The following is a 26,375-nucleotide window of genomic DNA, read 5'->3' as shown; positions in this document are numbered from 1 at the left end:
TCTTACTTATCGAAAACTGTTGCGATCCCCTATACTTGTGGGTTATCAAGACCTTTTTCTGGCGCCGTTGCCAGGGAGCAATAGCGTGGGGTGAATATTCTCGTGTGTGCTTGTTTGCTTTATCACTAAGTAATTTTTATTTTGTGCTCTTGTTTTCTATCTTTAGTTATGGGTAGGAAACGCAAAATACCAAAAAAATAGTTGTACCTTCTGAACCAATGGTTGAAGAACCACCCAAAATATATCATACTACTGAAGTTTTCTACTTGGATCATCTTCAATCCCTATGTGCTCGTGCTGAAACCCCAACTAGCTTAGTTGAGGGCAAATCCTTAGATGAGCATGCTTGTTATGTGCGACACCGTATATCTGAAAAAGGGAAACTATTATGGGGTCAAATTCAACGTTTGCAATGCTATGCTTGGAATTTATGTGAAATATATGATTATACTTGTTGTTCTGAAGACCCTAAGAAACACCTCCCCTATCAATGTGAGTTTAGTAATATTAGGAATCGTATCTTCGTATGCTAAGGGTGTTTATAATTACTATGATGTTCAACAAATTGAAGAATTTGTTGCTTTTAAGGGTGCTTTTGAAATTGCTTCTTTGATTGAAAAGTATGATGCTACTCTTCACAAATCTAATTTTTTTGCCATACTTGAATATTGTTATGAGAATTATGCTTCTAATGCTTAGGTTAAACCATATATTGAGGAATACTCCACTGTCCAAGAAGAGATTAATATTTTGCAGGAGTCTATGGAAGAAGAAATTGATGAAACTGTGAGCTCATTGGATGAAAAAGATGAGGAAGAGAGCGAAGAACAAAAGGAGGAAGAGCGGATTAGCTACCCATACCCACCTTCTAATGAGAGTAACTCTTCAACTCATACATTGTTTAATTCCCCTTCGTGCTTACCGAAGGATGATTGCTATGATGATTGTTATGATCCCATTGATTCTCTTGAAATATCCCTTTTTGATGATGCTTGCTATGCTTGTGGCCAAGATGCCAATATGAATTATGCTTATGGTGAACTTGCTATAGTTCGTTATGTTAAACATGAAATTGTTGCTATTGCACCCACACATGATAGTCCTATTATCTTTTTGAATTCTCCCGACTACACTATATCGGAGAAGTTTGCACTTATTAAGGATTATATTGATGGGTTGCCTTTTACCGTTACACATGAAGATTTTGATGAATATAATATGCATGTGGTTTCTGCTCCTACTTGCAATTATTATGAGAGAGGAACTATATCTCCACCTCTCTATGTCTCCAACACGATAAAATTGCAAGAAACTGTTTATACTATGCATTGGCCTTTACTATGTGTCATGAATTGTTCTTTTATGACATGCCGATGCATAGGAAGAGAGTTAGAATTCTTCATTACATGATATATGTTGCTTTGTGCTCACTACTAAATTACAAATCATTGTTGATTCAAATTGGCTTTGATATACCTTGGGATCCGGGTGGATTCACTACTTGAGCACTATATGCCTAGCTTAATGGCTTTAAAGAAAGCACTGTCAGGGAGACAACCCGGAAGTTTTAGAGAGTCATTTATTTCTGTTGAGTGCTTTGATATAGTTTAAAAACAACAAAAATAAAGAGGGGAACCCAAAACTTTCCAAAAAGGAAAGTGAAAGTGAGAAAGACAAGCACTGTTGAAGTGGGAGAGCTCCTTGAACTTTGTTCATGCTCACGGAAACTTTGTGAATCTTGATTACAGAAAATTTTCAATAAAAATAATTATTCCCTTGTACAATTCCATTGTATTATAAAAATAATGTGCCAAGGTTTGCCTTTAGGATGTTTACATTTGCTTGATGGTTTGTACGGTGCAGGACAGAAACTTTGGCTGTAGTGCGTGATTTTACATTTTTAGCTGGAATGTCAAATGGTTCTGATTATTTTTGCACTTTCTTACTATAGAAATTGTTTATTTTTCCTAATTTTGGTAGAATTTTTCAAGTATCAGAAGTATGGTGAATGTTCAGATTGCTACAGACTGTTCTGTTTTAGACAGATTCTGTTTTTGATGCATAGTTTGCTTGTTTTGATGAAACTATCAATTTATATCAGTGGATTAAGCCATGAAAAAGTTATATTACAGTAGACACAATGCAAAAACAAAATATGAATTGGTTTGCAACAGTACTTAGAGTAGTGATTTGCTTTATTATACTAACGGATCTTACCGAGTTTTCTATTGAAGTTTTGTGTGGATGAAGTGTTCGATGATTGAGAAGGTTTCGATGTGAGAAGAAGGAAGAGAGGCAAGAGATCAAGCTTGGGGATGCCCGAGGCACCCCAAGTAAATATTCAAGGAGACTCAAGCATCTAAGCTTGGGGATGCTGGGGAGGCATCCCCTCTTTCTTCAACAAATATCGGTATGTTTTCGGATTCATTTCGTTCATGCGATATGTGCAATCTTGGAGCGTCTTTTGCATTTAGGTTTTTATTTTTCTTTTTATGCACCATGCTGGTATGAGATAGTCCTTGGTTGATTTATAGAATGCTCATTGCACTTCACTTATATCTTTTGAGTATGGCTTTATAGAATGCTTCATGTGCTTCACTTATATCATTTGAAGTTTGGATTGCCTGTTTCTCTTTACTTAGACAACCGCCATTTGCAGAATGCTCTTTTGCTTCACTTATACTTGTTAGAGCGTGGGCATATCTTTTGTAGAAAGAATTAAACTCTCTTGCTTCACTTATATCTGTTTAGAGAGATGACAGGAATTGGTCATTCACATGGTTAGTCATAAAATCCTACATAAAACTTGTAGATCACTGAATATGATATGTTTGATTCCTTGCAATAGTTTTGCGATATAAAGGTGGTGATATTAGAGTCATGCTAGTCGAGTAATTGTGAAATTGAGAAATACTTGTGTTGAGGTTTGCAAGTCCTGTAGCATGCACGTATGGTGAACCGTTATGTAACGAAGTCGGAGCATGAGGTGTTTATTGATTGTCTTCCTTATGAGTGGCGGTCGGGGACGAGCGATGGTCTTTTCCTACCAATCTATCCCCCTAGGAGCATGCACGTAGTACTTTGTTTCGATTACTAATAAATTTTTGCAATAAGTATGTGAGTTCTTTATGACTAATGTTGAGTCCATGGATTATACGCTCTCACCCTTCCACCTTTGCTAGCCTCTCTAGTACGGCGCAACTTTCGCCGGTACCATAAACCCACCATATACCTTCCTCAAAACAGCCACCATACCTACCTATTATGGCATTTCCATAGCCATTTCGAGATATATTTCCATGCAACTTCCATCATCATCATATACATGACTTGAGCATTCATTGTCATATTGCTTTGCATGATCGTAAGATAGCTAGCATGATGTTTTCATGGCTTGTCCGTTTTTTGATGTCATTGCTATGCTAGATCATTGCACATCCCGGTACACCGCCGGAGGCATTCATATAGAGTCATATCTTTGTTCTAGATATCGAGTTGTAATCATTGAGTTGTAAATAAATAGAAGTGTGATGATCATCATTAATAGAGCATTGTCCCAAAAAAGGCCAAAAAAAGAGAAAGGCCAAATAAAAAAAGAAAATAAATAAAAAGGGGAATGCTACTATTCCTTTTTTCCATACTTGTGCTTCAAAATAGCACCATGTTCTTCATATAGAGAGTCTCTTGAGTTATCACTTTCATATACTAGTGGGAATTTTCATTATAGAACTTGGCTTGTATATTCCAGCAATGGGCCTCCTCAAGTGCACTAGGTCTTCGTGAGCAAGCAAGTTGGATGCACACCCACTTAGTTTCTTTTGTTGAGCTTTCATACATTTATAGCTCTAGTGCGTCCGTTGCATGGCAATCCCTACTCACTCATATTGATATCTATTGATGGGCATCTCCATAGCCCGTTGATACGCCGAGTTGATGTGAGACTATCTTCTCCCTTTTGTCTCCTCCACCATCATATTCTATTCCACCTATAGTGCTATGTCCATGGCTCACGCTCATGTATTGCGTGAAAGTTGAAAAGGTTTGAGAACGTAAAAACTATGAAACAATTGCTTGGCTTGTCATCGGGGTTGTGCATGATGTGAATATTTTGTGTGGTGAAGATGAAGCATAGCCAGACTATATGATTTTGTAGGGATAACTTTCTTTGGCCTTGTTATTTTGAAAAGACATGATTGCTTTATTAGTGGGATTGAAGTATTATTGTTTTTATGTCAAATGATAGACTATTGCTTTGAATCACTCGTATCTTAATATTCATGACATGATTAGACATATGATCAAGATTATGCTAGGTAGCATTCCACATCAAAAATTATCTTTTTTATCATTTACCTACTCGAGGACAAGCAGGAATTAAGCTTGGGGATGCTGATACGTCTCCGTCGTATCTATAATTTTTGATTGTTCCATGCCAATATTATTCAACTTTCATATACTTTTGGCAACTTTTTATATTATTTTTGGGACTAACATATTGATCCAGTGCCCAGTTTCAATTCCTGTCTGTTGCATGTTTTTTGGTTTAGCAGAATATCCATATCAAACGGAGTCCAAACGGGATAAAAACAGACGGATCTTATTTTTGGAAAATATGGAAAATTCAAAAGGAAAATCAACGCGAATCAGTGCCCGAGGTGGTCACGAGGCAGCCCCCCCTAGGGCACTCCCCCTACCCTCGTGAGCCCACTGTAAGGCGGTTGACGCTCTTCTTGTGCCGCAAGAAAGCTAATATTCGGAAAAAGATCACGGCGAAGGTTTCAGGCCAATCGGAGTTACGGATCTCCATATATATATACGAAAAGGTCAAACAGAGCCAGAAGACAACGCAGAACCAGAGAGAGACAGAGAGATAGATCCAATCTCGGAGGGGCTCTCGCCCCTCCCACGCCATGGGAGCCAAGGACCAGAGGGAAACCCTTCTCCCATCTAGGGAGGAGGTCAAGGAAGAAGAAGAAGGGGGGCCCTCTCCCCCTTGCTTCCGGTGGCGCCGGAGCGCTGCCGGGGCCATCATCATCACCGCCATCTTCACCAACAACTTCACCGCCATCATCACCAACTCTTCCCCCCTCTATGTAGCGATGTAACCTCTCTCTAACCCGCTGTAATCTCTACTTAAACATGGTTCTCAACGCTATATATTATTTCCCAATGATGTATGGCTATCCTATGATGTTTGAGTAGATCTGTTTTTTCCTAATGGCTATTTGATGATCGTGATTGGTTTGACTTGTATGTTTTATTATTGGTGTTGTCCTATGGTGCTCTCCGTGTCGTGCAAGCGTGAGGGATTCCCGCTGTAGGGTTTGCAATATGTTCATGATTTGCTTATGGTGGGTGGCGTGAGTGACAGAAGCACAAACCCGAGTAAGTAGGTTGTTTGCGTATGAGATAAAGGGGACTTGATACTTTAATGCTATGGTTGGGTTTTACCTTAATGAATCTTTAGTAGTTGCGGATGCTTGCTAGAGTTCCAATCATAAGTGCATATGATCCAAGTAGAGAAAGTATGTTAGCTTATGCCTCTCCCTCAAATAAAATTGCAATAATGATTATCGGTCTAGTTATCGATTGCCTAGGGACAAATAACCTTCTTGTTGACAAAAGCTCTTTACTAAAACTAATTTAGTTGCGTCTTCATGTAAACAACCCCTACTTTATATTTACTTTCTCTTTATTATCTTGCATCCCTATCCAACAACACCTACAAAGTACTTCTAGTTTCATACTTGTTTCCGGTAAAGCGAACGTCAAGTGTGCGTAGAGTTGTATCGGTGGTCGATAGAACTTGAGGGAATATTTGTTCTACCTTTAGCTCCTCGTTGGGTTCGACACTCTTACTTATCGAAAACTGTTGCGATCCCCTATACTTGTGGGTTATCAAAGACAGACACTGATGGTAATGTTACTGTCTACAAAGCTCGACTTGTTGCAAAAGGTTTTCGACAAGTTCAAGGAGTTGACTATGATGATACCTTCTCACCCTGTAACACCCCGGATGTAACTTTCCCAATTTGTACTCCAACTCTTGCCATTTCCGGCGTTAAGTTATTTTATTTTCTCGGGTTCGGGTTTTTGTCTCCGTGTGTTGTTATCATTGTCATGCATCTCATATCATGTCATCATGTGCATTGCATTTGCATACGTGTTCATCTCATGCATTCGAGCATTTTCCCCGTTGTCCGTTTTGCATTCCGGCGCTTCGTTCTCCTCCGGTGGTCATTTCTACCTTTCTTTCGTGTGTGGGGATTAAACATTTCCGGATTGGACCGAGACTTGCCAAGCGACCTTGGTTTACTACTGGTAGACCGCCTGTCAAGTTTCGTATCATTTGGACTTCGTTTGATACTCCAACGGTTAACCGAGGGACCGAAAAGGCCTCGTGTGTGTTGCAGCCCAACACCCCTCCAATTTGGCCCAAAACCCACCTAAGCCTTCTCCATCATCTAGAGCGTTCGATCACGATCGCGTGGCCGAAAACCGCACCTCATTTGGACTCTCCTAGCTCCCTCTACCTACAAAATTAGCCCCTCCTCTGAAAAATCCGGATCCCCTCGTCTGAAACCCTAATTTTTCCCCTCCACGCCGCCGGACACGTCCGGGCGACGCCGGACAACTCCCGCCGCCGCTCCATGCCTCTCCCGCGCCGCCACGTGGCCACAGCCGCCGTCCTCGCCACCGAAGCCCGCTCGGCCCGTGGCCGGCCCCCGCGGGCCCATCCACCGGTATCTTGGAATCGTTCCGATGGTTTTATGATGAGAACATTGTCTTGGTGCCTCCTGTCAGGGGTTTTGTGGAAGTGTCCCGGGGAGTTGAGCTCTGAGGTGTTGTCGTCATAATTTTATCGTTGCAATTCTGGAATACCTGAGTTTAGTACGCCGACATCGAAAATCTCTGTTATGCAGTTCCTTGGTGAGATAACCTCGACGCCACCCAGTACTGGGGCGGGAGTTCGGGAGTATCGCCATAACTTGTATAACGGATGCTTTTCGAAGGTTGAGGTAGATGGTTTCCGAAGTTTTTCTTGGTTGTGTGTTGAAGGATGGATACAGCTGGATGTAGGATTTGCTAGTTTGGGTGAGATATTATGCTTCCCCTGTATCCCCAACACCTGATTGCATAACCGGAAAGGTTCGGGAGTTTCATAGGTGGGAATTCTTGTAGCTCTAGTTCTTCTTCCACGGATATTGGTTTGAGATTGGGATTTCTTACCGATTATTCGTTCTTGATCCGTACCTTGTTGATTTATTTCTCTACCTTAATTCTACGTGGCTTCTCAATTTATGGATATGTGACCATTTCAAGAGGAATGCATTCGTTCATTTTGTTCGGATGTGAAGACTATATGTTGCAATTTTCATTCCGTTGGATTCAGCTTCAATATTTGTCTGCCAATGTGCTAATGGATGCCAACCTCTTCAGGATGGCTCCTCCAACGCGCACGACTCTGAATCCTGATCCGCCACCACCTCCACCTCCTCCGGAGGCATGGCAAGCTGTGATGGCCGCAACCAATGCGAACACACAGTTGATCATGCAAATTCTCCAAGAGCGCAATCAAGGCAACCAAGGGAACCAAGGCAACAATCAGAACCACTTTGCTTCACTCAACCAGTTCCTTGCTAACGGGCCAAAGACTTTCAGCAATCGTGTTGAGGCAACCGATGCTGACGATTGGCTTGTGGATCTGTGCAAGCATTTCAAGTGCAGTAACGTCAGGCCTGAGGATTTTGTCAAGTTCGCTTCCTTCCAACTCAAAGATCAAGCTGCAGAATGGTTCCAGCAGTACAAGGATTCCAGAGGTGGACGTGTTATCACTTGGGATGAATTCCGTTGAGATTTCCGAGCTCATCATATTCCTCAGAGCGTGGTTGAAAGCAAGCGTGAGGAATTCTGCAACCTGAAGCAAGGCTCTTTGTCTGTCTATGACTACAACAAGTTGTTCCAGAAGCTCGCCCGATTTGCCAAGCAGGACGTACCTGATGAGAAGAGCATGATATACCAGTTCAGGGGTGGTCTCAGAGAAGAAATTCAGCTAGCTCTTGTTCTCTTTGAGACCTTGAGATATGATGAGTTCTATAACATGGCACAGAAGCAAGAGGCTGCTCAGTTGAGCTGTGATGCTTCCAAGAAGCGAGTCAGAGATGCTACTCCTTCTTTCTCTACTCAAGTGGCCAAGCAGCAGAAGTATTGGCTTCCTCCTCCTCCGTTCCGTCAGCCGTATCAGCAGAAGAGCAAAGGTGGCAGTGGTTCTTCCCACCCACCCAACCCTGGCTTTCAGAAGAAGACTTCGTCTCAAGCTCCAAGATCGAGTGCTCCGTATCACCGTCCGCTTTCAGAAGTCACGTGCAAAAAGTGCCAACAGAAGGGTCACTATGCCAACAAGTGTCTCAACCAGAGGCGTCTTCCTCCTCCTCCTCCTGTCAGATCGGCAAGTACAGTTGTGGTCAAGCATAACCCCAAGCACGCCAAGGTCAACTTGATGAACACAGCTCAGGCAGAGGACTCGTCGGATGTGATCATGGGTAACCTTCCTGTTAACGATGTTCCCGCAAAAGTTCTTTTTGATAATGGTGCATCTCATTGTTTCATCTCGAAGCCTTTTGCATCTAAGCATGAGTTGACTTCCCAAGTTATGCATAAACCGTTAGCAGTTGTCTCTCCGGGTAAATGTTTGCTCGCTAACCACGAGATTCCGGATATTTCTATCATGATGGGTGATTTCAAGTTTCTGGCTTCTCCAATGGTTCTTGGTAACTCGGATATTGATCTTATTCTCGGAATGGATTGGCTTTCTAAGCACAAGGCTCAGCTTGATTGTGCAGCCAGGCAGATTCAATTGACTCATTCGTCTGAGGATGTAATTGTCTTTGCTGCTCGGGATAATACCATCCGTCTGTTTTCTCTCAATGAGAAGGGTGAATTGGATGCTATATCTCAAATTCCAGTCGTTTGCGAATATCAAGACGTCTTTCCAGAAGAGCTTCCAGGAATGCCTCCGCACCAGCCAGTTGAATTCGTTATTGATCTTGAGCCTGGCACGGAACCTGTGTGCAAACGTCCTTACAAGCTCGGACCTGAAGAGTTGAAGGAGCTGAAGAAGCAACTCGATATTCAAGAGAAAATGGGTCTCATCCGGCCTAGTTCTTCTCCATGGGGTTGTGGTGTTCTTTTTGTGAAGAAGAAGGATGAAATGAACCGACTTTGTGTTGATTACCGTCCATTGAACAAGAAGACCATCAAGAAAAAATACCCACTTCCCAACATCAATGAGCTGTTCGAACAACTCAAAGGTGCCCAAGTATTCTCCAAGCTTGACCTCCGTATGGGTTATCATCAGATTCGAATCCGTGAGCAAGATATTCCCAAGACGGCTTTCAGGACAAGCTTTGGTTCATATGAATACACTGTCATGTCTTTTGGCCTCGTCAACGCTCCTCCGACGTTCTCTCGCATGGTGAACTTCATCTTCAACGCCTACACCAATGACTTCGTTTTGGTCTATCTCGACGACATTCTGGTTTTCTCGAAGAACAAGGAAGATCATGCCAAGCACTTGCGTTTGGTACTCGATAAGCTCAGGGAACATCAGTTCTACGCCAAGTTCTCCAAGTGCGAATTTTGGCTCGATGAGGTTCTTTATCTTGGTCATATCATCTCTGCCAAGGGCATTGCCTGAATCCTGAGAAGGTGTCTGCAATTGTGAATTGGGAACCTCCTCAGAACGTGAAGCAACTCCGTAGCTTCCTCGGTCTCGCAAGCTACTGCCGAAGATTCATTGAAAACTTTTCTAAGATCGCGAAGCCTCTCTCAAATCTTCTCCAGAAGCACGTCAAGTACGTTTGGTCTCCGGAGTGTGACATTGCTTTCAACACTTTGAAAGAGAAATTGATCACTGCTCCAGTTCTGACTCTGTCTGATGAATCCAAGCCGTACGAGGTCTTTTGTGATGCCTCTCTCCAAGGTCTTGGCACAGTATTGATGCAAGAGAAGAAAGTTGTTGCTTATACCTCTCGCCAGTTGAAGCCTAATGAGAAGAACTACCCCACTCATGATCTCGAGTTGGCGGCAGTTGTGCATGCTCTTTTGACTTGGAGACATCTTCTATTGGGAAGAAAAGTGGACATTTTCACTGATCACAAGAGTCTCAAGTACATCTTCACTCAGCCTAATCTCAATCTCAGGCAAACTCGTTGGGTCGAAATGATTCAAGAGTATAATCCGAGTATTGAGTATACTCCAGGCAAGGCCAATGTGATTGCTAACGCATTGAGCAGGAAAGCTTATTGCAAAAGTCTGATTCTTAAGCCTTATCAACCCGAGCTTTGTGAAGCCTTCCGCAAACTTAATCTGCAAATTGTTCCTCAAGGTTTCCTCGCCAACCTTCTAGTATCTCCTACCTTAGAAGATCATATTCGCCAAGCCCAGCTTCTTGATTCTATGGTGAAAAAGGTGAAGATTGGGATTGCCAAGAGTCAACCCAAGTACAAGTGCTACCACCTTGATGACAAGGACACTCTCTTCTTCGAGGATCGTATTGTTGTGCCCAAAGGTGACCTCCGTAAAGTGATCATGAACGAGGCTCACAATTCTCTCCTCTCCATCCACCCCGGGAGTACGAAGATGTATCAGGACCTTAAGCAGGCTTATTGGTGGACTCGAATGAAGCGCGAGATTGCTCAATTCGTGAATGAATGTGATGTCTGCAGAAGAGTGAAGGTAGAATACCAAAGGCCAGCTGGTCTCCTCCAACCTCTTGCCATTCCAGAATGGAAGTTTGACCACATTGAAATGGACTTCGTGACTGGGTTTCCAAAGTCCAAGCGTGGCAATGATGCTATATTCGTTGTCATCGACAAACTCACCAAAGTGGCTCACTTTCTGCCTATCAAAGAGTCGATCACTGCAGCTCAATTGGTGGAACTCTATACCTCTCGTATTGTCTCTCTGCACGGTATTCCACAAGTGATCTCTTCAGACCGTGGCAGCATCTTTACATCCAAGTTTTGGGATTCTTTTCAGAAGGCCATGGGCACCAACATCCGCTTCAGCACAGCTTTACATCCTCAAACTAGCGGTCAAGTCGAGCGTGTCAACCAGATTCTTGAAGATATGCTCAGGGCTTGTGTGATCTCCTTCGGCATGAAGTGGGAGGATTGTCTTCCTTATGCTGAGTTCTCCTACAACAACAGTTTTCAAGCAAGTTCGGGCAGGGCCCCATTTGAAATTCTGTATGGCAGGAAGTGTCGTACCCCTCTCAACTGGTCTGAAACCGGTGAACGTCAGCTTTTGGGTAATGACTTAATCACAGAGGCAGAGGAAATGTGCAAAGTCATTCGTGATAACCTCAAAGCAGCCCAATCCCGTCAGAAGAGCTACTATGATAGTAAGCACCGTGATTTGGCTTTCGAGATCGGAGATCATGTTTACCTCCGCGTCTCTCCTATGAAAGGTACTCGTCGCTTCGGTATCAAAGGGAAGCTTTCCCCCAGATACGTGGGACCTTTCAAGATTGTCAGCAAGAGAGGCGACCTCGCCTATCAACTCGAGCTTCCTTCAAACTTTGCAAATGTTCATGACGTGTTCCATGTCTCTCAGCTCTGAAAGTGCTTCAAGACTCCTGACCTCACCGTCAACTTCGAGGACATTGAGCTCCAAGAAGATCTCTCCTATCGTGAGCACCCAGTTGCTATCCTTGAAGAGACTGAACGCAAGACTCACAACAAGTCAATCAAATTTCTCAAAGTCAAGTGGTCACATCATTCCGACCGTGAAGCTACCTGGGAACGCGAGGATCACCTCTGTTCTGAGTACCCGGCGTTCTTTCAGTCCTAGATCTCGGGATGAGATCCTTTCGTAGTGGTGGAGTGTTGTAACACCCCGGATGTAACTTTCCCAATTTGTACTCCAACTCTTGCCGTTTCCGGCGTTAAGTTATTTTATTTTCTCGGGTTCGGGTTTTTGTCTCCGTGTGTTGTTATCATTGTCATGCATCTCATATCATGTCATCATGTGCATTGCATTTGCATACGTGTTCATCTCATGCATTCGAGCATTTTCCCCGTTGTCCGTTTTGCATTCCGATGCTTCGTTATCCTCCGGTGGTCATTTCTACCTTTCTTTCGTGTGTGGGGATTAAACATTTCCGGATTGGACCGAGACTTGCCAAGCGGCCTTGGTTTACTACCGGTAGACCGCATGTCAAGTTTCGTATCATTTGGACTTCGTTTGATACTCCAACGGTTAACCGAGGGACCGAAAAGGCCTCGTGCGTGTTGCAGCCCAACACCCCTCCAATTTGGCCCAAACCCACCTAAGCCTTCTCCATCATCTAGAGCGTTCGATCACGATCGTGTGGCCGAAAACCGCACCTCATTTGGACTCTCCTATCTCCCTCTACCTATAAAACTAGCCCCTCCTCCGAAAAATCCGGATCCCCTCGTCTGAAACCCTAGTTTTTTCCCCTCCGCGCCACCGGACACGTCCGGGCGACGCCGGACAACTCCCGCCGCCGCTCCCAGCCTCTCCCGCGCCGCCACGTGGCCACAGCCGCCATCCCCGCCGCCGAAGCCCGCTCGGCCCGTGGCCGGCCCCCGCGGGCCCATCCGCCGCCCCGCGCCTCCCTGCTCCCCGCCTCCGCATCGCCGCCTCCCTCGCCAACGCCGGCGACCGGAGCTCCCCGCCGCCCGCTCCGGCCACCGCGGTCGTTGCCGCCCCGCCGCGCGGTCGTCGCCGCCCCACCGCCCCTCGAAGCTCGCCGCCGCCGTCAGCACCGGCCGGGGAGAGGCCGGCCTCGCCTCCCCTTCTTCTTCCCGCCAACGAGCCGACCTCGCCGGAGCAGCCGCCACCTCGCCGGATTCCGCCTCGATTCGTGCGCCAGGTCAAACCCTAGATCCGCGCGGGGTAAATTTCTTCTAAGTCCCAGGAATCCCAGATCCAAGTGCCCCTGTTCATAGCTCCGTAACTTTGCATCCGTAGCTCCGATTCATGCATATAGCATATCAAAATGTTCATCTCAGAGAGTACATCATTTCATTCCATTGCATAATTTTCATTTGAGTTCATCTTGATGCCCGAAATGCTGTTAGAAGATGGCTACTTGAGATAATTGTCAGACCTGCTGCTCCATTTAGCTTTTTGTCATTTTGCCATGATTTTTGTGTGCATGATATGCCTTGATGTTCTACATATGTTTTGTTAAGGGTTTTTTCATCTCTCCAGAGGTGCAACCCATGTATTTTTGTGATGTGTGTGGTGACTAGTGCAAACTTGCAAAGTGGTGCACTTGGTAATTCTGATTTCAGGGACTTAGCATTTCCACTAAGTCCTTGAGCTGTTTATCTCATGATGCCATTTGTTCATGTTGTTTCCTAGTGATCTGTGCCTCTTTTGAGGATGATCAGTAAGGGTGTTTTGTTAATCTTGTAGTGCTTTATCCATCAATGTCTTTGTTTGCAATTATGGAGCAACCTAGCTTGAGTCAATCGAGCTCTACTTTTGCTACTTTGTGAATCTGGGCAGATTGTCAACTTGTTTGCAATTTTGCCGAGGATGTTGTAGTTGATCCGTGCATGCTATGCTATTGTTCTTGCCATGTCTAGCTTGCATTTTGTGTGTTCTTGATGGGTGTATGCTTAGCTTATCATTACTTGCACCGTAGTGAGTGCATCGAGCTCGTAAACATGCCTACTTGATATCTGTTTTCAGCATGTGCAAGTTTTCACTAAGTCTGTGATCTGATTATGTTTTTGCTATGTTCACATGCTTGCAATTGTATTTTCTGATCCCTTTTGGCTCAAGGTCACTAAGGGACTTTTGTTAAGATCTTTGATTAGATCCATGCCATGCTTTACTTTGCCATGTTCAGGTCCTGTAGCATATAGTTTTGTTGCTCCGAAGAGGGCTACCTGATCTGAAATTCCAGACAAGTGTTAATTTCACTAAGTCTGAGATCTGTTTGCCATATGCATTTTTGCCATGCTTGTTTGAACCTGTTAATGGATGAATTGGCCGTAGCTCAGTACTAGACTTTTGTTAAGAATCTTGTATGCATCCCTGCCATGTATTTTTTTGTCATGTTTGGGTGCTGTAGCATGTTCATCTCATTGCATTTAGATGGCTACTTGCTGTAAATCGCAGACCGGTGTCATATTTGAATCGCTTGCCATTTCCAAACCGTAACTCCGATTCCGGTGTTCTTTATATCGTTTTCAAGCGATTTCATCTCATCTTTCCAGTGGCACACTTGATTTTCCAAGTTGGGGCTAGGATCTTGCATTTCCTGTCATATCTTGCATATGCATCCCGCATCGCATCCCGCATAGCATATCATCATTGCATCATATTGTTTGATCCTTGCACGTGGTTGATTGTGTCCTTGTTGCTTGTTTGTCTTGTTTGGGTAGATCCGGGAAACGAGTTCGCTAACGAGGAGCCCGTTGAGTTTGCTTTCGAGGATCCAGTCAACTCTGACAACTGTGCAGGCAAGATGATCATACCCTCGAAATCACTACTATCTTTGCTTTGCTAGTTTGCTCGCTCTTTTGCTGTGCCAATGCTACGATGCCTACCACTTGCTTTCAAGCCTCCCAAATTGCCATGTCAAACCTCTAACCCACCATGCCCTAGCAAACCGTTGATTGGCTACGTTACCGCTTTGCTCAGCCCCTCTTATAGCGTCGCTAGTTGCAGGTGAAGATTGAAGGCCGTTCCTTGTTGGAACATCTATTTACTTGTTGGGATATCATTATATTATCTTGTTATCTTAATGCATCTATATACTTGGTAAAGGGTGGAAGGCTCGGCCTCTCGCCTAGTGTTTTGTTCCACTCTTGCCGCCCTAGTTTCCGTCATATCGGTGTTATGTTCCCGGATTTTGCGTTCCTTACGTGGTTGGGTTATAATGGGAAACCCTTGATAGTTCGCCTTGATTAAAGCTTTTCCAGCAATGCCCAACCTTGGTTTTACCATTTGCCACCTAGCCTTTTCCTTCCCTTGGGTTCTGCAGACTCAAGGGTCATCATTATTTTAACCCCCCCGGGCTAGTGCTTCTCTGAGTGTTGGTCCAAACTGTCAGCCGCCGGTGGCTACCAGGGGCAACTCTGGGCTGGCCTACCAGAAGTTTGGACAATCTGAGTGTGCCCTGAGAAAGAGATATGTGCAGCTCCTATCGGGATTTGTCGGCACATTCGGGCGGTGTTGCTGGTCTTGTTTTAACCTGTCGAAGTGTCTTGAATAACCGAGATACCGAGTCTGATCGGAACGTCTTGGGAGGAGGTCTATTCCTTCGTTGACTGTGAGAGCTTGTCATGGGCTAAGTTGGGACTCCCCTGTAGGGATTTGAACTTTCGAAAGCCGTGCCCACGGTTATGGGCAGAAGGGAATTTGTTAATGTCCGGTTGTAGATAACTTGAACCTTAACTTAATTAAAATGAATCAACTGAGTGTGTTACGGTGATGGCCTCTTCTCGGCGGAGTCTGGGAAGAGGACACGGTGTTGGAGTAATGTTTGCGCAGATTGCTCTCTAGTTTCTCGCTCGCGCTTTGCCTCCTCTTCTCGCTCTCTTTTGCGAATAAGTTAGCCACCATATTTTGCTAGTCGCTTGCTGCAGCTCCACATATATTTACCTTGCCTTACCTATAAGCTTAAATAGTCTTGATCGCGAGGGTGCGAGATTGCTGAGTCCCTGTGGCTCACAGATTACTATTACACCAGATGCATGGCCTGATGATTCCGCTCCAGGAGACGCGCTTGAGCTCAAGTGGGAGTTCGACGAAGACTCGCAACGTTACTATGTTTCTTTTCCTGATGATTAGTAGTGGTGCCCAGTTGGGGGTGATCGGGACCGTGTCGCATGTTGGGTTTCTTCTATTTTGGCGCCGTAGTCGGGCCATGAGTGTTTGGTTGATGTAATGTTATTTATGTACTTGATTGACGTGGCGAGTGTAAGCCAACTATGTTATCTCCCCTTTATTATTTATATTACATGGGATATTGTGAAGATTGCCTAACTTGCGACATATGCCTTCAATGTGATTATGTCTCTAAGTCGTGCCTCGACACGTGGGAGCTATAGTCGCATCGAGGGTGTTACACATCCGTAGCGATGCTTAAGTCCATCCGAATCATGTTAGCAATTGCCACATTTTATGATTATGAAATTTGGCAAATGGATGTAAAGACTGCATTCCTGAATGGATTTCTGGAAGAAGAGTTGTATATGATGCAACCTGAAGGTTTTATCGATCCAAAGGGTGCTAACAAAGTGTGCAAGCTCCAGCGATCCATTTATGGACTGCTGCAAGCCTGTCGGAGTTGGAATAAACGCTTTGATAGTATGATCAAAGCATATGGTTTTATAAAGACTTTTGGAGAAGCCTGTATTTACAAGAAAGTGAGTGGGAGCTCTGTAGCATTTCTAATCTTATATGTGGATGACATATTGTTGATTGGAAATAATATAGAATTTCTGGATAGCATAAAAGGATACTTTAATAAGAGTTTTTCAATAAAGGACCTCGATGAAGCTGCTTACATATTGGGCATCAAGATCTATAGAGATAGATCAAGACGCTTAATTGGACTTTCACAAAGCACATACCTTGACAAAGTTTTGAAGAAGTTCAAAATGGATCAAGCAAAGAAAGGGTTCTTGCCTATGTTACAAGGTGTGAAATTGAGTAAGACTCAATGCCCGACCACTTCAGATAGAGAGAAAATGAAAGATGTTCCCTATGCTTCAGCCATAGGCTCTATCATGTATGCAATGATGTGTACCAGACCTGATGTGTGCCTTGCTATTAGTTTAGCAGGGAGGTACCAAAGTAATCCAGGAGTGGATCACTGGACAGCGGTCAAGAACATCTTGAAATACCTGAAAAGGACTAAGGATATGTTTCTCGTTTATGGAGGTGAAAAAGAGCTCATCGTAAATGGTTACGTTGGTGCAAGCTTTGACACTGATCCGGACGATTCTAAATCGCAAACCAGATACGTGTTTATATTAAACGGTGGAGCTGTCAGTTGGAGCAGTTCTAAACAAAGCGTCGTGGTAGGATCTACGTGTGAAGCGGAGTACATTGCTGCTTCGGAAGAAGCAAATGAAGGAGTCTGGAAGAAGGAGTTCATATCCGATCTAGGTATCATACCTAGTGCATCGGGACCAATGAAAATCTTTTGTGACAATACTGGTGCAATTGCCTTGGCAAAGGAATCCAGATTTCACAAGAGAACCAAGCACATCAAGAGACGCTTCAACTCCATCCGGGATCAAGTCCAGGTGGGAGACATAGAGATTTGCAAGATACATATGGATCCGAATGTTGCAGACCCGTTGACTAAGCCTCTCTCACGAGCAAAACATGATCAACACCAAGACTCCATGGGTGTTAGAATCATTACTGTGTAATCTAGATTATTGACTCTAGTGCAAGTGGGAGACTGAAGGAAATATGCCCTAGAGCCAATAATAAAGTTATTATTTATTTCCTTATATCATGATAAATGTTTATTATTCATGCTAGAATTGTATTAACCGGAAACATGATACATGTGTGCATACATAGACAAACAGAGTGTCACTAGTATACCTCTACTTGACTAGCTCGTCAATCAAAGATGGTTATGTTTCCTAGCCATAGACATGCGTTGTCATTTGATTAACGGGATCACATCATTAGGATAATGATGTGATTGACTTGACCCATTCCGTTAGCTTAGCACTTGATCGTTTAGTATTCTGCTATTGCTTTCTTCATGACTTATACATATTCCTATGACTATGAGATTATGCAACTCCCGTTTACCGGAGGAACACTTTGTGTGCTACCAAACGTCACAACGTAACTGGGTGATTATAAAAGTGCTCTATAGGTGTCTCCAAAGGTACTTGTTGGGTTGGCGTATTTCGAGATTAGGATTTGTCACTCCGATTGTCGGAGAGGTATCTTTGGGCCCACTCAGTAATGCACATCACTATAAGCCTTGCAAGCATTGTAACTAATGAGTTAGTTGCGGGAAGATGTATTACGGAACGAGTAAAGAGAATTGCCGGTAACGAGATTGAACTATGTATTGAGATACCGACGATCGAATCTCGGGCAAGTAACATACCGATGACAAAGGAAACAACGTATGTTGTTATGCAGTTTGACCGATAAAGATCTTCGTAGAATATGTAGGAGCCAATATGAGCATCTAGGTTCCGCTATTGATTATTGACCGGAGACATGTCTCGGTCATGTCTACATAGTTCTCGAACCCGTAGGGTCCGCACGCTTAAAGTTTCGATGATGATTGTATTATGAGTTTTTGTGTTTTGATGTACTGAAGGTATTTCGGAGTCCTGGATGTGATCATGGACATGACGAGGAGTGTCGAAATGGTCGAGACATAAAGATCGATATATTGGACGACTATGTTCGGACACCGGAATGGTTTCGGGGAGTTTCAGACATATACCAGAGTACCGGGGGGGGTTACCGGAACCCCCCGGGGAGTTTAATGGGCCAAGATGGGCTTTAGTGGAGAAGAGGAGGGGCGGCTAGGGCAGGCCGCGCGCCCCTCCCCCTCTAGTCCGAATTGGACAAGGAGGGGGGCGGCGCCCCCCTTTCCTTCCTCTCTCTCCTTCCCTTCCTTTCCCCCTCCTACTCTAACTAGGAAAAGATGGGAGTCCTACTCCCGGTGGGTGTAGGACTCCTCCCTGGTGCGCCCTCCCCTGGCCGGCCGCCTCCTCCCCCTGGTCCTTTATATACGGGGGCAGGGGGTACCTCTAGACACAACAGTTGATATCTTAGCCGTGTGCGGTGCCCCCCTCCACCAGATTCCACCTCGATCATATCATAGCGGTGCTTAGGCGAAGCCCTGCATCGCTAGCAACATCATCACCGTCATCACACCATCGTGCTGACGGAACTCTCCCGTGAAGCTTTGCTGGATCGGAGTTCGCGGGACGTCATCGAGCTGAACATGTGCTGAACTCGGAGGTGCCGTACGTTCGGTACTTGGATCGGTCGGATCGTGAAAACGTACGACTACATCAACCGCGTTGTGCTAACGCTTCCGCTTTCGGTCTATGAGGGTACGTGGACGATACTCTCCCTCTCGTTGCTATGCATCACCATGATCATGTGTGTGCGTAGGAATTTTTTTGAAATTACTACGTTCCCCAACAGTATTATCCCACGGTGCCGGAGCGGTGGGTGGAGATCAGCTCGCCAAAGGGGTTGGCGCGGGTCGGCGGTCCGAAATGGTTGGCGATCAGTTTTTGAAACTTGGTCCAGGACGGCCGCTGGCCCAGCTTAGTCTCGAGGTGGCCATACCATAATGCGGCGACATCGGTGAGGTGGTATGAGGCGAGCCAAGTCTTATCCGACTCCGGCGTTCGTTGCCCGAGGAAGAAGAGATTGCAACGTGTCAGCCACGGCCATGGATCGCTGGCCCCGTCAAAGAGGGGAAAATCAATCTTGTAGAGGCGCGGAGCCCTATCCCCTGGATAAACCGGGGCCCCGGTGTGGGATGGCGCATCTGGGGGCCACAGGAGCCCGGTACCACCCAATTGAGGCGTGCCCTGCCTTCCAGCCGAAGGAGGGCCAGGTTCTACGCACGCTGCCGCTGTGACGTGTCTGCCAGCTGGTCCTGAAGGGTTTTGAGTGTCACGGCGATGGACTGGAGGATGGCACGGTCCTCGGCGCGCTCTGTCCCAGCAGCGTGGTTCTCCTCTGAGAGGCTGTTCAAAGTGGAGACCAAGGCCTCATGATCCTCGTGTTGTTTGGTCGCGAGGTTTGCTAGGGTTTGCGGTAGGGGCGCCGGCAGCGGTGGCGGAGACATGGCCGCTGGGATCGACGAGGAAGCTGATACCAAATTGTCACAGCCCGGCTGATTGCCGCGCAGGTTGTAGTCGTGGTTGGTAGGAGGACGAGGGCGAGGGCCTCGCTTGCCTATTGTTGGAGAAGGGGTGAGGAGGGGCACCATGGGCGCAGGAGCAAGGGAGGAGAGGTTGTAGGATATTCTCTGCTTCCGTTTATTGATCCAAGGGCTGGCTATATATAGCCTAATTACAAGACCAGACTAAGACTCCTATTACAATTGGGTGTTGGCAGGGTAACCTTCTCCGGGACTAAACCTTTCCAACTAATATCCAGACTCCTAATCTAAAAAGACTATAATTAAACTATGACATATCTTTAGGCAGGTGCAGGACCGGCCCGCGCAGGTCCCTTGCGCCTATAGGGCTGGCCCCACATGACACCAGCATACACCCATGAGGGAGTCCTGGATTAGGGGGTGTCCGGATGGCCGGACTATACCTTCAGCCGGACTCCTGGACTATGAAGATACAAGATTGAAGACTTCGTCCCATGTCTGGAAGGGACTTTCCTTGGCGTGGAAGGCAAGCTTGGCGATACGGATATGTAGATCTCCTACCATTGTAACCGACTTTGTGTAACCCTAACCCTCTCCGGTGTCTATATAAACCGTAGGGTTTTAGTCTGTAGGACAACATACAGAACAACAATCATACCATAGGCTAGCTTCTAGGGTTTAGCCTCTCCGATCTCGTGGTAGATCTACTCTTGTACTACCCATATCATCAATATTAATCAAGCAGGACGTAGGGTTTTACCTCCATCAAGAGGGCCCGAACCTGGGTAAAACTTCGTGTCCCTTGCCTCCTGTTACCATCCGGCCTAGACGCACAGTTCGGGACCCCCTACCCGAGATCCGCCGGTTTTGACACCGACATTGGTGCTTTCATTGAGAGTTCCTCTGTGTCGTCGCCATTAGGCTTGATGGCTCCTACGATCATCAATAGCGATGCAGTCCAGGGAAAGACCTTCCTCCCCGGACAGATCTTTGTCTTCGGCGGCTTCGCACTGCGGTCCAATTCACTTGGCCATCTGGAGCAGATCGAAAGCTATGCCCCTGGCCGTCAGGTCAGATTTGGAAGTTTAAACTACACGGCTGACATCCACGGGGACTTGATCTTCGACGGATTCGAGCCACTGCCGAGCGCGCCGCACTGTCACGATGAGCGTGATCTAGCTCTGCCGCCAAACAGTGCCCTGGAGGCCGCACTCGCATCGGCTTCGACCCTTAATTCGGAGCCAACTGCGCCGATCGAGGATGGGTGGTTGGACGCTGCCTTGGGGGCTGTGATCCCAATGGCGATCGAGCCAAACACCAGCCCCGCACTCCGCGAGACTCGTGACTCCAAGGAGCCGGACTCCTCTCCGGACTCCGAACCCTCCGTGCCCCTGCCGATCGAATCCGATTGGGCGCCGATCATGGAGTTTACTGCCGCGGACATCTTTCAGCACTCGCCTTCCGGTGATATTCTGAAGACACTAAAGTCTCTCTGTTTATCAGGAGAGCCCTGGCCGGACTATGGTCAACAAGGTCGGGATACGGACGATGAAGAAATTCAAAGCCCACCCACCACCCACTTTGTAGCCACTGTCGACGATTTAACCGACATGCTCGACTTTGACTCCGAAGACATCGACGGTATGGACACCGATGCAGGATAAGATGAAGAACCAGCGCCTATTGGGCCCTGGAAAGCCACCTCGTCGTATGACATATACATGGTGGACACCCCAAAAGAAGGAGATGGCGATGGAACAGCGGAGGATGACCCCTCCAAGAAACAGCCTAAGCGCCAGCGTCAGCGGCGCCGCTCAAAATCCCGCCAAAGCAAATACGGTGATTCCGGCACGGGAGATAATAATACTCCGGAGAGTGTCGAAGAAAGACCCCTCCATCAAGATTCAGCACAGGAGGGCGGAGAAGCCAGCCCTCATGAGAGAGCGGCAGACAGAGAGGTCAAGGACGATAATTACATGCCTCCCTCCGAAGACGAGGCAAGCCTCAACGACGACGAATTCGTCGTGCTAGAGGATCCCGTCGAGCAAGAGCGTTTTCAACACAGGCTTATGGCCACGGCAAGAAGCCTCAAGAAAAAACAGCAACAGCTTAGAGCTGATCAAGATTTGCTAGTCGACAGATGGACTGAAGTCCTTGCGGCCGAAGAGCATAAGCTCGAACGCCCCTCCAAGAGCTACCCAAAGCGCATGTTGCTACCCCGATTAGAGGAGGAAGCACTTAAACCTACATCACCAGCACTTGATACGGCCGACCGGCCACCTCGTGGCCGCGACAGAGAGGCCTCTCGGCCCTCCACTCAAGCCGCACCCCGTACCAAGGCACGGGAAAATGCGCCAGACCTGCGAGATATGTTGGAGGACAAGGCAAGGCAAACAAGATCGATCTACGGATCGCGTGGGTGCCCCACGACTCGAGACGGTAACCGTCACGCCGGACACAAATCCGGTAGGGCCGAACATAGTAGACAAAGCTCATTGGAGCTACGTCGTGATATAGCCCAGTACAGATGCGTCGCACACCCACTATGCTTCACAGACGAAGTAATGGATCATCAAATCCCCGAGGGTTTCAAACCCGTAAACATCGAATCATATGATGGCACAACAGATCCTGCGGTATGGATCGAGGATTATCTCCTTCAAATCCACATGGCCCGCGGCGATGATGTCCACGCCATCAAATACCTCCCACTCAAGCTTAAAGGACTAGCTCAGCATTGGCTTAACATCTTGCCAGCATGATCAATCGGTTGTTGGGAGGACCTGGAAGCCACATTCCTCGATAATTTCCAGGGCACTTATGTGCGACCACCAGACGTCGATGACCTAAGCCATGTAATTCAGCAGCCAGAGGAATCGGCCAGGCAATTCTGGACACGGTTCCTAACAAAGAAAAATCAAATAGTCGACTGTCCGGACGCAGAGGCCCTAGCAGCCTTTAAGCACAATATCCGTGACAAGTGGCTTGCCCGGCACCTTGGACAGGAAAAGCCGAAATCTATGGCAGCACTCACGACACTCATGACCCGCTTTTGCGCGGGAGAAGACAGTTGGCTTGCTCGTAGCAACAATATGACCAAGAACCCTGGTAATTCGGATACCAGGGACAGTAGTGGCAGGTCGCGTCGCAACAAGCAGAAGCGCCGTATTAACAGCGACAATGCTGAGGATACGGCAGTTAATGCCGGATTCAGAGGCTATAAATCCGGTCAGCGGAAAAAGCCATTCAAAAGAAATCCTAGGGGCCCGTCCAGTTTGGACCGAATACTCGACCGCTCATGCCAGATACATGGCACCCCCGAAAAGCCGGCCAATCACACCAACATGGATTGTTGGGTGTTCAAGCAGGCAGGCAAGTTAAATGCCGAAAATAAAGACACGGGGCTGTATAGCGATGACGACGAAGAGCCCCGGCCGCCGAACAACAGTGGACAGAAGGTTTTTCCCCCACAAGTGCGGACGGTGAACATGATATACGCAACCCACATCTCCAAGAGGGAGCGGAAGTGCACGTTAAGGGACGTATATGCGCTAGAGCCAATCATTGACGGATTTCATCTCACTAGAGTCCTTATGGACGGCGGCAGCAGCCTGAACCTGCTTTACCAGGATACAGTGCGGAAAATGGGCATAGATCCCTCGAGGATTAAGCCCACCAAAATGACCTTTAAAGGCGTAATACCAGGTGTAGAGGCCAACTGTACAGGCTCAGTCACACTTGAAGTGGTCTTCGGATCTCTGGATAATTCCCGAAGTGAGGAGTTAATCTTCGACATAGTCCCATTCCGCAATGGCTAGCACGCACTGCTCGGGCGACCCGCATTCACCAAGTTCAATGCGGTACCGCACTACGCATACCTTAAACTCAAGATGCCAGGCCCTCGAGGAGTAATTACGGTCAATGGTAACACCGAACGCTCTCTCCGAACGGAGGAGCACACGGCGGCCCTTGCAGCGGAAGTACAAAGCAGCCTCTCCGGGCAGTTCTCCAGTCCGGCCATTAAACGTCCGGACACCGTCAAGCGCGCCCGGAGTAACCTACAACAAGACCGCCTGGCACGTTCCGAGCAGGCGTAGCAATGCGGCCCCAACCCTAGCCCTCACAAAAATGCGACACCAGTACTTCGCGTACATAACTACGCTCTAGAAATACCATGGGTACAGGGGGAGGGGCACCATCACGGCATGCCCGAAACACGGCTTAAACCGCACCAGGGGCTGCCGATTTTTTAATTTTCTCTTACTTTCAGGACTCCACTCTTCGGAAGGCCTGTTCGGCAGTTCAATTGCCGCACAAACGATGCAAGAACCAGAGAAGCAGACAAGCCATGCTGCATTACCAAACTCCCAGGTGGTCTCTATCACGAGCAGTATACCTGTTTCGCATACCATTTCGCAGCCTGCCCCTGGAACGGACATGTTAAATAGTCCAACCTTTTGCTTATCGCATTATTTGTATCATTTTGCTTTGATCGCAGCCTTTTTTAATAAACAATGCATAGCTTTTGTCTCTCTTTGCATTACTTTTTTTACAAATATATGTTCCTTAACGACATGTTGCACTCGTACACTTTGGTACGGCCAAAATACGCCAGGGGCTTTAGTTCCCCTCAATATGGTGTGAGAAGTCCGAACACTTTAACAAGTGCGGCACCCCGAACTTATAGCATTATATGCATCGGCTCCGAATCATGTCTTGGGTCAATAGTTGGGTTTGCCAAGCTCCTATGTTTTGGTGCCTTACGTTCCGCTGTGTTGGCTAAGGTAGCACTAGGAGAACTACTGCGATTGTGCCCCAGTTGAGCTAGGTCGAGCACCTCAGTAGAGAAAGCTAAAACTGACTGTCATGATGAAGCGAGAGCTGGTCGCTGTTCGAGAGGTTTTTCGAGTCTCTAAAGACTTATTCCGCTTAGAGCGAGGAGTCGGCTCTGTCCGGCCAAGGCGTGGATAGCGCCCCGAACTCGTTCTTCCGAATACCAGGGGCTTCACCGAAATTTAAAATTATAGAATTCTATGGCTAAGTGAGAGTGTTTATGCATTATAGTCTGATTGCGTTGTTCGCTGTGCTGAGCGCCTCCCTCGAAGGACCCAAACATGGGGAAAAGAGCGCTCAGGTTTATCCCCGAACACCCCAGCACTAGCGGCACGGGGGCAGAAGCCGACGACTCGCCATCTCTCAGAATTGATAAACAGCCGCACAGAAGGTAATATTTTAAATTCCAGCAGCATTGCTTAGCGCATATGAACAAGTTTTCAGCGCACAGGACAAAACGAGCGAGTTTTACTCAAAAATTACATCCGTGGAACATTCATCCGCCACAAGGCGGGCATCCTTCAGAACATCTGTATAATAATTCTCGGGCTTGCGATGCTCTTTCCCCGGCGGTGGCCCGTCCTTCACAAGCTTCTCAGCATCCAGCTTGCCCCAGTGCACCTTAGCACGGGCAAGGGCCCTACGGGCGCCTTCAATGCAGACGGAGCGCTTGATGACTTCGAGCCTTGGACAGGCCCCCACCAGCCGCCGCACCAGCCCGAAATAGCTCCGAGGCAGAGCCTCTCCAGGCCACAGCCGAACTATGAGGCCCTTCATGGCCTGTTCGGCCGCCTTGTGGATCTCGACCAGTTGCTTCAGCTGGTCGCTCAGGGGCACGGGGTGTCCGGCCTCAGCATACTGAGACCAGAACACCTTCTCTGTCGAGCTGCCTTCCTCGGCTCGATAGACTACGGCGGCATCGGACACGCTACGGGGAAGATCTGCGAACGCTCCTGGAGAGCTCCGGATTCGGGTAAGTAACAAGTAACTCACGTTTATGTGTTTGCTTTGCATAAAGAATGCCTTACCCGCCGCTATCTTTTTCACCTCATCCAACTCCTGGAGGGTCTTCTGGGATTCGGCCTTGGCAGACTTGGCATTTTCAATAGCCATCGCGAGCTCGGACGCTCGCGTCTTTGAGTCAAGCTCCAAACTCTCATGTTTTTTCATGAGAGCCTGGAGCTCTTGCCGCACCTTGCCAACCTGGGCCTCATACTTCTCCCGCTCGGTGCGCTCCGTGGCCGCCCTCTTCTCGGCCTCGGACAACGCTTGCTTAAGGGTCGCCACCTCAGACATGGCCCCTATAATAGCCACGATAATCCTATCATTTTTTGCAATTGCACCTTTTTCTATATATATAAAACAAGGTATTTCTTACCTTACTTGTCCTCGAGCTGCTTCTTGGCACGCCCGAGCTCTTGCTCGGACTGCTCGAGGTTCTGCTTTAGCATGTCCACTTCCGCAGTCAGTACGGCGGACGCCAGCAGAGAAGCCTGCATACGCATATTGACTCCTTTTTGTTAGACTCATGCGAATTTTATTTGATCCTCTATTCGGCTTTTCTTCCTGAACGCCAAACAGAGCATCAGGGGCTACTGTCTATGCGGTAATATTATTTACACATTCTTTACTTACCTCAAAGCCTGTTAAAAGGCTAGCA

Source organism: Triticum urartu, chromosome 6A (assembly GCF_056163025.1).
Source record: "Triticum urartu cultivar PI428250 chromosome 6A, HENAU_Tu73, whole genome shotgun sequence".
Lineage (NCBI taxonomy): Eukaryota > Viridiplantae > Streptophyta > Magnoliopsida > Poales > Poaceae > Triticum > Triticum urartu.
Note: the sequence above shows the minus strand (reverse complement) of the source record.